Source organism: Mauremys reevesii, unplaced genomic scaffold, assembly GCF_016161935.1.
Source record: "Mauremys reevesii isolate NIE-2019 unplaced genomic scaffold, ASM1616193v1 Contig1, whole genome shotgun sequence".
Taxonomy (NCBI): Eukaryota; Metazoa; Chordata; order Testudines; family Geoemydidae; genus Mauremys; species Mauremys reevesii.
Window position 1 is genome coordinate 2,120,147 of NW_024100715.1, and position 9,782 is coordinate 2,129,928.

The window sequence follows — 9,782 nt, forward strand, 5'->3', positions numbered from 1 at the left end:
TAGGTCTGACCCAGTGTGGCCGTTCTTCTGACGAGCACACATCCCTGACTGACACCAACCGAACGCTCATTGCAGACGTAGCAAAGATGACGGAAGAATGCATCCATCAGTGTAACTAACCTCATGGTGTGGAGTTCCTACAATGGAAAAACTCCATGCACTGGCATACATTGCATCTAAGCTATGAGGTTACGGTGTCATCGTTATGCCAATGTTTTTTTAAATGGTCACATTTCTTGAAAGTTTCGGTTTTGCGCTAAGAAAACCAGTCTTCAGTTCTCCTCGGAAAACTCTGCCAAAAGATTTTTTTTCATTGTTGTCAAAATTATTTCTCAGAATCCCTCCTCCTCCGTTTCCTGACTGGCTCTAACAACAGGCTGTACCTGGCATTACATAGATACTAACTGAATATCTTCATGGGGAGAAAATACTGGGCATTGAAGGTGCTTTAATGTAGCCAAGAAAGGCAGAACAAGAGCCAAATCCCGGTTAGAAACACAGCACATGTGAGGGTGATCAATCATTGGAAGAAACCCCCAAGGGCAGTGGTGGATGCGCCGTCCCTTGCTGCCTTTCGGGAAGAGGCTTTTAGTCAGACACAAGTCACTGGGCTCAGTACAGGGGTAACAGCGTGAGATTCTCTGGCCTGTGTTATTTGAAGCGGTTTCTTGGTAACTCCTTATGCTTCACCATCTCTTCCACCTTGTTTTGAGCTGTGACACTCTGAGGACCTTTCCCAGACAGGCAGCAGAGCTCGGTGGACCTCAAAGGCTTTTCTCTCTCCCCAACAGATCCAATAAAAGATATTAGCAGAGGCGATGCATGGGGGGGGGGAGCATGCGGGGTCACGTGCCCCCATCCCCAGATTTGCTGCTCGGTTTGTACTGAGCATGCTCACAGGGACTGGGGCTGGATCACTGGATGGTTACCGGTTCCGTTCTTTCCCTCTGAAGCACCTGGCACTGGCCACTGTTGGAAGACGGGACACTGGGCTAGATGGACCTTTAGTCTGACCCACTATGGCCGTTCTTACGATCTGATAACTGAGCATGCTCAGTAACATCTGCCGAAGCCGCCGCCCTCGCTCTGCTCCCCCCACTATCGGCAGGTCTCTGGATATTGCATTGTACCGGATTTCAGGCTAGATGACCTAGTGGTCCCGTGTGGCCCAAAATGAGGACACTTGTGCTCTGGCCCCCGTGTCCCTCCCTGGACCCGGTGCCCTTTCACATGGGGTGCTGCCCCCCTGGCAGTTACCCCTTTCTCTCGGGGTCTCCCATCCCCGGGAACCCCCACCCACTATCCCCACCTCACCTCAGTGTATGGCCACTGCCAGTCATTGTCTAGCCCCACGCCCCAGGACAGGCTGCAGTATCAGCTACTCATCACTGGCAAGGAGGGATTGGACCTGCTGCCTTGGCCTATCCCTGGGCTGCACTCTGCAACCCCCAGTACCTGTTAGCCCAATGCTAGGCCGCAGCCTGGGGCTCTCCAGGCTGGAGCTCCCCAGCTTCTCTGCCTTTCCCCAGCCCTGCTCCCCTCGGGTACCCTGTGTCCAGCTCCCTGCAGCCTGGTCCAGCTCTACAGCTAGAGAGAGACTCCTTGGGCTTCTGGCGTCCCTGGCCTTTTTATAAGGCCCTGTCGCTCAGTTTGGGGCGTGGCCCCAGCTGCAGCCACTTCCCCCAATCAGCCCAGCCTAAAGGCTGCTTTCTCCAGCCACCGCCCCTTCCCAAGGCTATTGTTAACCCCTTCAGGGCAGGAGCAGGGGTCCACCCTGCTACAACACACAAAGCCATTGCTCTGCTTTGGGGACTTTCCATACAAAAACAGGCTCGGTCAACTCTTTAGGCCTGTAAGCTTGACCAGAGTCCTAATGGCCCCCTCTAAATTTTCCTTTACAATCCCTCCTTTGTTGCCTCTTCGGCATCACCTTAGCTTACACCCTCTACCTGCATTTTTTTATAAACGTTCATTACTGTTCCTGGCCATCTGTTAGTATAAAGTTCATTGACAACCATTAAGCTTAATGTAAAAGAAAAAGTAGCGTTAACAGGTCTAGAGCCGGGCAGGCAATGATACACACATTTATTACAGCAACAATAACATAGTCCTACACTAAACAATAAAAACACTAACATTCCTATGTTAACACAATAGTGAGGTTGAGATTGTTGAATAGCTTTAGTCACAAAACACACTGCATCAGATTTAGTACATAATGTAGAAACTCTATGGGCGGCAAGAAAAGTATTTTTTTTTCAATTTGATAGGTATTTTGGAGGATGGGTATTTGTCCCTGTAGGTTGGAAATTTTTTGGACTTTTGGTAAAATTGAAAGCAGATTTGGGAACCAGTCAGGTACTAGGGTACTTCAAATAAAGGGTATTTGAGGTTGAAGGGCCGAATGCCAAATTCTATCTGCAGGCCAATATATGATATGGCTTCCTGCAGAAGTGGTAAGATTTAAATGTACATTCTGCAAAATGGTAGCCTTGACAAACACACAGCTGTTATTAGCTTTAAAGATAAGGTGTCCTGTCATGGTAGTTTCTTGTTTTACACCCTCTCAACAAATGCTGTTATAAATTGAGATAACTTCTCCTGGCTTCAGTTTACGTGTACACTGAAGCTGTGGGGGTTTTAATGACCACTGATTTTTTATTCCTATCCAGATATCAGGCGTTATTTCAGAAGCACTGACTATAAATTGGTTAGGCATACCAGTTTGTTTAGTTTCCCAAATGTCTTGGTGAATTACTCAATTCCATATGTATCCTCCTTACGGACCTGGCATGTGGGAGCCCACATCCCTCCTACCGGTCTGTATGCTTGGAAGGAGCACTGTGAATGTCTGCACTCCCACCCAGAAAATTTCCAAGTATGTTTTCATAACCACAGATTAGATGGTACTTCTGAAGAGTCTGTAAGGGCAGTAGGCCACCCCCGATGTTTAAAATTGCTCTGAATGGCCGTGAGCTGGTCACTCAGAAAATCCCGAACCTCTGAACAAGCCAGATCCCACTGCAATGCCTTCCCAGACTTGCTGGTACTTAATACCATCTCTGCCAGCAGCTTGCGAGTCTTTGGACTAAAGGCAGAAATAACATGTAATTCACCAACACCAGCCTGGACTTGGGTCAATTGTGCTCCAGGAATAAGACCTGTGGCTTTTTCCAACTGTCCTAATTACTTTTCATGTTGCCGGCCTTTATGGATACTCCAGATTGCAGCTACGCCATTTGCACCATCCCATAGGTGTCCAGCCAAGTCTCTTCTCTTTTTAGGGGAAATCCAGGTCTTTTGCTGACCTAGCCAAACGGCAGCTCCTTTAGAGCAATTTGGATATGTAGAGGTAATTTAAAAACTGGATAAGGGCAGTGTAAATTTCATGGTCCCTAATGTAGCATTAATTACAGTCCACCGATGTCCTAACACGTCTCTCCTCTGTGAAGTATTATACCACATCTGTTGGCCAAACACCTTCACAAAGGGCAGAGAAGCATCAATGGCAAAGGAAGGGGTATATTGCAATAGGGTGCAGGATAAATAATTAGTTACGGGAATAATTTTCAGTACAGGTAAAATTTCCAGTGGCAGAACAGACTCTGGGTCTTCCAGTTCCGTCAGGGTGAGGTGCTCCAGCAGCTGCTTGCATAGGCTGTGCTGGAGCAGCCAACTGCCTGCGTTCTAGGAACAGGTCTATAAGATCGTCAGAAGGGGCGGAGGGGATACTCCAGAGGGGCTTTGCCTCCTGAAGGGGTCTCGATGGGTAGAGGGATATCTGCTGGCCAGCGGAGTTATGGGAAAGAGTCAATTTCCTTTTTGTCTTTTTTAGTTGGGTTTTAAGCTTTTCTTGGGAGTCCTTGGGACTCCCTACTTGAGATTTATGGTGCTGTTTTACTGTTTCCTTACAGCAATAGAAGTATGCATCAAACTGACCTTGTCCGACTTTGTTGGCAAGAAGTGCGCCTCAAAGATGCACAATCTTGTCAAGGTCGAAGCTTCCTTCTAAGGGAAATTGTAAGTTTGGATTATCCCTGGTATACCAATTCCATTTTTTCAGAAACTTGCAAGTAAAAGGACTACAATTTAGGTACATGTACACTGCTGGCGGGACGGTGATTCCTTTTGACCCCCATATTTTTATGGACAATTTATACACAGACAGACACAGACAGACAAACACAAGCCAGGTGTGCCCTTTTGGCGAGATGGTGATCCCACACCGCCCCATTTTTTTACAGCTTTCCCGGCGAGACGAGGATCACCTTGGATCCTCCGGCCCCCAGTATCCTGACTTTCCTGGCGGGGTGGCGCTCCCGTTGAGCCCGCCGCCCTAGGACCCAATACTTTCACACAGGAAAGGCTTGTTTAGGTACGTCCATGACTGTCTACACCCCCGTCCAGCAAGGAGCGTCGACTAGCCTCAGAGAGAACAACGCCGCTCACTCTATTGCTTTGGTGGGGCATTGGGACCCGTCAGGGGCTCCTCAGACTGCCTTTTACTGGCGGAGGAGGGGAATCAGAGGGAAAGAGGGTGAGGAAACCAGACCGTTCACAGACGGTAGAGGACAGGATCACACAATCCTCGACCCAGACAGGCCGCTCGCCGGTCATGCCATGCAGAGGAAGCCTTATCCTGGTCAGGGCCTTTTACCGACCCACCAAGGTGTGGTCACAGGACTTGTGTTCGAGGCATCTCTGGTCACGAGCTCAGGGCGTCTTCCTGTGGCCCCCACTCACACCAGTCTACTGACCTTCACTTTCACACTGGCACACAGGAGCAGTACAGAGGCCTATTTAGCCACACCCAGAGGCTCTTCCCGGGGAACAGAACAGAAGGGCGTCAGGCTTATCTGGTAGCAAAAAGGTTCAGATCCAGCGTGCAACTCACCCAAACCCAGACCCTCCGGGCAGTCCTCCACCGGAACCCAATATAGAGATTTTAAAAGGATCTCTTACCTTTCAGATGGGCCTGGGTACGGTGGGGAACGATCCACAGTCCTCCGATCCGGGGAAGTCTTCTGTGGGTCCCGGATGAGCCTCCAAATTGTTGTGGAACATCGACCACACGACTGATTTTGGATCAGATCAGCCTGAGGCACCTTTACTGATTACAAGCACAGGGGGGGTAACAGCTCTAAGTAGCCGCCCCCTGAGTTCAGGAACACACAAGCTTTTTAAAGCCTAAAACCACAGACAAATTACACATATTTCCATATTAATTACCTTATTTGGAATACATTGCAAAATCAATACAGGCCAAAAGGAAAAACAGGCGTCTCCCCCGCTAGGCCCCTGCTGTTACTCACTGTCTGTTCTTTTGCAGTCTTTCTAACACAACTGTTGCGGTTATATATTACATAAGCCCGGCCATGGCAAATTATGCTACTTGGAGACTTTTTCACTCTGTCTCCTCAAGCCTTTATACACAACAAAGCCATTGTTCTGCTTTGGGGACTTTCCAGACAAAAACAGGCTTGGTCAGGCCTAGGCCTGAAAGCTTGACCAGAGTCCTAAGGCCCCTGTCCAAATTTTCCTTTACACCATTGTTCTGCTTTGGGGACTTTCCAGACAAAAACAGGCTCGGTCAGGCCTAGGCCTGTAAGCTTGAATAGAGTCCTAAGGGCCCCACCCAAATTTTCCTTTACACCACGCTCTGCTCCCACGTAGCAGGGCTACTTGTGAAAAGATTCGGGCTAGCGTCGCCGGCGCTAGCATGCAAAGACTGGCAGGGTGGCTGGGACGGTGCTGTGACTTAGGCTAATGCCCTGAGCTCAGACCGGGGGGAAGGCAGGCGACAGGCCTGGCCGTGAGCTGCAAGCCTGAGCCAACACCCACGCTGCCATTTTTAGGGTGCTAAGGGAGGGAAAGTCTGTCTAGCTACACATAGAATGAAACAACTGCCCCAAGGCAAATAATTAATAATAAAAACACCAACTTCCCGCCCCTTGGACCACGCAGTTAAACCAGGCCAGAGAAGTTGGATTTCAAATGTTGGGAAATGCTGGTTCCCCCGCCCCTCTTCCCGCCTCCCCACAGAAAATGTTAATGGGAAGCGATTTTTGTGCCACCATTTTAAATCAACATTTTCAGTGGAAACTTTCCTCTTTTTGTGCATCCTCCCCACACACAATCTTTTGCCACCCACCCCTCAATTGCAACCTTTTCTTTCTGGGGTGAGGGGTTTTTAGTTGGGGGACAAACATTCCAAACTTTTCTGCCAAAAAATTAAAAAATTCATGTTAGTGAAACATTTTGATGGAAAACTGCCCCCCCCCCCCACACACACGCCCTCTTTTCGAGCTCATTTCCGCCTCTTCAGCTAAAATAGCTACACAGGCTTTCGACAGCTAACCACCATGGGCAGCCCACTCATAGACCCTTTATTCTCCGAGCACAGACAAAAGCAGAGGGGCAGGATCTAGACACAAGGCCGCTTGCACTGGCTCTGCCTGGCTCCAGATTGGAATTTGCTGCCTAACTGAGTTAGGATCTGCATTGAATCGGAGTCGGGTCGAGCACCCAACTCTCCTGACACTTTTCCAAAAAAAAGAGAGCAGCTGGGGCAGAAGGTACAAATTATTCAGCCGTTCGCCAAAGCCCATGCAGTGGTCAGAAGGTGGAAGGTTTCAACGGAGACAATATTTCCTGATAGAAGAGGTGTCGGTCATTTTACCTCAGACACAAGGACGGTGCCTTCACACCCAGCTCCCTGCCTGTCACCTTTGCTGGCTATGGCTGAGGAGGGAGCAATCTACACTTATCTAACCCACCCGGCAGGCTCCCTGCCCAGCGACAGGTCGGCCCTGGCTCAGCATCACAGTGAGTGCACTTCACTTTGTGGCGGTTTTTCAGGGGGGTGGATTTTGGGAGGCTGGGATTCCATTTTTGCTGCTGTAATGTTGATAAATAGCAGGTCTAGCAATGCACGAGGGGTCAGATCCCCATCTGGTGTGAGTGGGCACAACTTCAATGACTTCAGTGCATTAACTCCGGATTTACGCCAGGGTCACAGAGATCAGAATTTGGTCCTAACTCCAGTGACTTCAGTGGGGTTGCTCTGGATTTACCTCTGGTCACTGAGCTCAAAATCCAGCCCTGGCCCCATTCGTTGCAGTGGAGTCACTCTGGATTTGGAATACGGTCACTGAGATCTGAAATCAGCCCTGACTCTATGAAAGAAAATAACCTGAAGACAATCGAATGTCTCTTTCAAATCAGCGTCATCAAACCCAGCATCCAAAACGCTAAAATTGTATCTGTATTTCATGGCATCGCTACAGGGCATTCTTAAGTTGTGTGACTGCCTTAATTGTGCATTTCCAGACCTGCATTCCTTTTCAGGGTAACCTTAACTCTCAATTTTGGGGCAGTGCTTGGTGGTAGGAGGATTCTAACACCCCTGGAAAGCTTTTACCATTAAATTACACGCCACCTTCACACAGATTTTTGTCTGGGCATCACTATGCAAGGCCAGAGAATCAACAGCTCTGTAGACTGTGGTGGCCTTTCAGCAGCTTTGCATTAGCTGGGGTCTGGGTTTAGGTTCCTCTAGCCTGTAGGAGAAGCTCAGCGTAAGGCTTTGACTCGCTTCTGCACAGGTAAATGAGACTGTCTCTGAACTCTTCCAAGTCAGTGACAGTCTAAGAGCCAGGTTGGCCCCGGTGTAAATCGCGGTGACGCCACTGGCATCTACAGGGCTTTGCTGATTTCTACCAGCTGAGCACCTGGCCTTTTCGCCTGGATTTATTTATTCATTTTCCCACATTGCTCAGCACCACAACGGGGACCAAATTTGCAGGGGCTCTCGGCTTTCGTGTGGGCACCCAACTCAGTAGCTAGGTTCCAGGGGAGCCCAGTGCATTGGGAGCTAATCTCTGGAAATCTGCCCATAGACCCCACAGCCGGAGGTGCTGTTGGACTGGGGCCATCTGGAAAGCTGTGTCCTGAGCCACCGAGCCCGGATTGGGGGTGGTGAGGAAAATGTGCTTTGCTTTGCACAGAAAACGATTTCATGCAGGCTGTGGGCGTAGTGAGAGCAACACCCAGTTGGTCACAGTATATTGCACAGCTCTGCCCTCCTGTGCCATCACGTTGGAGCAGGGAGGCCCGGGGGGGGAGGACACTTGCCCAGAGCTTGGAGGACCTGGGGTTAGGTCCTTTTCTGCACACTCCCTGTGTCGCCTTGAGCCGGGCGCGTAGGGTCAGACCCCCACCGGTACTTAGGTGCCTGAGCAAGTTGGCTTCAGAGGGACTTAGAGCAGAGCAGAGCAGAGGGTAAATATTGTGAGGAACCATCACAGCCCAGAAACTACAGAAACGGAGCCAGGTGAGTTCCTTGGGAGGGCAGAATTCTGTTACCGACCCCAGTTCCTTCTAGAGTCGGGCTGACTCCTGGAGGGGATAAAACACAGCAACGAGTTTTTAGTCCCTAAACCGATCAGCTACGGCCCCGGGAGCAGGGCTTTCGCTGAATCACCACCCAGAGGCAGGGCCGGTGCAAGGAAGTTTCACGCCCTAGGCGAAACTTCCACCTTGCACCATCCCCCCACCAGATAACCCAGCCCCCCAGCTGGGGAACCCCCCCCGGGAGCCCCCTCCCTGCAGAAGCTACCCCCCTCTGCAGCTAACCCCACCAGGGAGACCTCCCCCCATGGAAGCTAACCTCATCTGGGGAGACTCCCTCCCCCTCCCCCAGCAGCAGCTAACCTTGCCTGGGGAGCCCGCCCCAGCTCACCTCGGCTCCGCCTCCTCCGCTGAGCATGCCAGCCCCCTCCCAGGCTTGATAATGAAACCCTTTATCATAAGACAGTTTTGTAGTTCCTCATTTACTTAATCAGGGTGACAACATTTTATTCCTCCTGCCCCAATAACAAAGAAATTGGGGATCCCACAGCTGTGAAAATAACCATCCCAGGCTGCTGTGCGCAATGCTAAGTGGAGTGAGTTTGCCAATGCAAATGCACATTCCTGAAATTCCTTTCCCCACTCCAATGCAAATGCTTGAAATTCCTTTGCCCACTCCTCATAATTTACCACCAGATGTCAGGGTAGAGCTCATCCTGACTCTGCTCACATCTGTATTATCGTGGCCTCTAGCAGCCCCAGTCGTTTACCAGGACGCCCTTGTGCTGGGTGCTGCACAAACCCGGGATAAAAAGGCAGTGCCCTGCCCTATGGCATTTCCAATCTGGGCCTAAGGCAGGAGACGACAGAAGGTTACAGACAGACGATGGGGAGCACGACGAGCCCATAACGGTCACTGTGACGAGCTGCGGCGGCTGCACCCTCAGCCTAGCCATTGTCAAGTTTTTTTGTGGGCTTCACAACCAAGGCGAGTGTTGGTCTCTCTGCGCTGGGTCTGACAGCTCCTCCCCCTCTCTGAATCGGGCTCGCAGCACAAAGGGATCCCTAGGAGATGACACCTTCTGCAAGGTGTGTCACTGAGCGATGTGTTCTGCGTCTCGCTTTCATCCCACCACGTATTGCTGGGCTGGAGGCAGGAAATCCTGGGTGAAATTCCCAGCCCCGGCTGTTGCAGGAGATGGGTTGAGATGGTTGGAATCGTCCCGTCCAGCCTCAGTTTAGAGATCATAGAATCATAGAATCTCAGGGTTGGAAGGGACCTCAGGAGGTATCTAGTCCAACCCCCTGCTCAAAGCAGGACCAACCCCAACTAAATCATCCCAGCCAGGGCTTTGTCAAGCCTGACCTTAAAAACCTCTAAGGAAGGAGATTCCACCACCTCCCTAGATCCACTCAGAGCTGATGGTTTACAC

At 50.4% G+C, this 9,782-nt stretch overlaps 1 protein-coding gene across 1 annotated transcript in view; it reads right to left on the reverse strand.

The window, feature by feature from the left end:
• The window catches only part of LOC120392363 (C-type lectin domain family 2 member D-like), a 55,423-nt gene that overhangs the window by 21,655 nt on the left and 23,986 nt on the right, over nucleotides 1-9,782 (reverse strand). The window lies entirely within an intron of this gene.